General features: G+C 40.2%; 1 pseudogene across 1 annotated transcript in view; it reads left to right on the top strand.

Annotated features, from left to right (window-relative positions):
* Positions 1-1,889, top strand: part of LOC148694268 (uncharacterized) — a 6,280-nt pseudogene extending 4,391 nt beyond the window's left edge. The window contains exon 3 of the transcript XR_015967021.1: positions 486-1,889. The product of XR_015967021.1 is annotated as an uncharacterized LOC148694268 (transcript). The remainder of the gene's footprint in view (positions 1-485) is intronic.
* Positions 1,890-2,128: the final 239 nt, after the last annotated feature.

Here is a 2,128-nt window from a genome sequence, read left to right as displayed (position 1 = left end):
ACTACCACTTTATCAGAGAAAAGGTTCTACAAGAAGAGATTGAGATGAGACAGGTCAAGATGAATGATCAAGTTGCGGACTTGTTCACAAAAAAAAAAAGTTTAAGTACAGGCAAGCTCGAAAATTTTCGCTGTTTGCTCAGCACAGTGCAAAGAATGAGAGCTGACATTGAGGGGGAGTGTTGAGAATCAATGTCAATTGTAGGTGAAGTAGGTGGATATTGTAGGTGAAGTAAGTGTGTGAGGTTGGTGAAGTAAGTGTGTGAGGTTGGTGAAGTAAGTGGAGGTTGTAGGTGAAGTAAGTGTGTGGTGTAGCTTTCATTTGGTTTGCTATAAATACCCAAGTCCTCAAGCATTGTATATCATCCAAGGAAAAACAAAGCCTAGAGCTAAATAAGAAAAACTTTGCTAATTAGTTTGTTTTGTGAGCTTTCTTTAAGAGTGTGCTCTATTTTCTTCTTCTTGGGATCATTAGAGTTATCTTGGATACTCTTCTTATTCAACAGTTCTAAACAAAGCTTACAGTTTCTTTGAAACTTTCAAGCGGCTGTGTGCCGATCTCATCCTCACCTTCTACGTCATAGAAAACAGCCAATCGTTCTTCCAACACCGGACTCTGAGGAAGCTCTAGAGGTTATTGAGTTTAAGCTAGGGTTCATGTATGATGTGTTTTATACTAAATCACTTCTGGTTGATTCTGGTGTCGGTGGGATTCTCCGTTGCATTACTCTTTCTTTCACAGTTTGTGTGTTCCTAGCCTTCATGTTGATCATGGAGAAGCAAGAATACATGAGAGTGGATGTAATTATCAGATATATATTGTTGGTGGGAGCTATTGTCTTACAATTTTATGCAGTAGTCATAATACTTTCATCGGACTGGACAATGCTGTGGCTGAGCAAGCACAAAAACATGGCAGTCGATCTCTTGCACATAGCTGTTTCATCAATCCCTTTGGCTAAAAACAAGAGGTGGCCTAATACCTTGGCACAATACAACCTCATAACATTTTGTCACAAAGAAAGGCCAGCGAAGTGCAATTTTAATTTTTATCCTCGAGGACTAGTTTATAAACCGGTTGCTAGAGAAGTATCGATACACAGACTTGAAGGATGTATCCAAAGAGTTGAAGAATTTGATATTTGGGCAGCTCCTAGGGAAGTCGAGGATTGCTTCTAATTTCAAAGCGAGCAAACGAAAAGAACTATGTGCTCGAAGGGGCAACAATGTGCTTGAGAAAGCAGAATGTCTAGATGAACTTGGCTGGACCATTAACAGGGTCGAATTTGATCAGAGCATCCTTCTATGGCATATTGCGACAGATCTATGTTACTATTCGGATCTGAACAGAAACCGCAAGTTTATCATAGTCTAAATTTTGAAGCCAGGAAGGTGTTATCAAACCACATGTTATATCTTTTGGTGATGTGCCCCTTCATGCTGCCAAATGGGATTGGACAGATTAGGTTTAGAGACACCTATGCTGAGGTTGAGGAGTTTTTCACTCGAAGAAAATCCATGACGGACTCGAAAAAAACCCTGCACAATGCTACTCAAAGTGAGCATAGACATCCTTCCATCGAAAGTGAAAGGAGATAGAAGCAAGTCGGCTCTATTTGATGCATGCAGGCTTGCTAAAGCTATATGCAGTCCATGGAATCTGAGGGACACTGGGAGAACAATCAGAAGAAATGGGAGTTTATATGTCATGAGTGGGTGGAAATGCTCGCTTTTGCGGCCAATCAGTGCCGGTGGAGTGATCATGCTCAACAGCTCAGGCGAGGAGGAGAGCTGCTCACTCATCTCTGGCTTCTTATGGCACATCTCGGTATAACCGAATATTTTCAAATTTCAGAGGGCCAAGTTTGGGCAAAGTTGATTGTGGAGTGAAAGTAAGTGTTAGTCACTACAAAGAATGATCCCCTTTCAAGATATTTTAAGTCTAACAGTGTTATGCTTTTCAGATTGTAAATCATAAAGTCCGGTTAGAGAATGGATTTTCGATGTTTTTTTTAATATGCTGGTATCATTAACGTGAGCAAAACATTGTTATATAACGAACGTCCTACAAAGAGAATTTTGTGTAAATCACATCGGACTTCACTTAGCTAGTAAGGATTCAGATTTAG

Source organism: Pyrus communis, chromosome 9 (assembly GCF_041283825.1).
Source record: "Pyrus communis isolate YQ-2024b chromosome 9, ASM4128382v1, whole genome shotgun sequence".
Classification (NCBI taxonomy): Eukaryota; Viridiplantae; Streptophyta; class Magnoliopsida; order Rosales; family Rosaceae; genus Pyrus; species Pyrus communis.
Note: the sequence above shows the minus strand (reverse complement) of the source record. Positions and strands in the feature narration are given on the sequence as shown.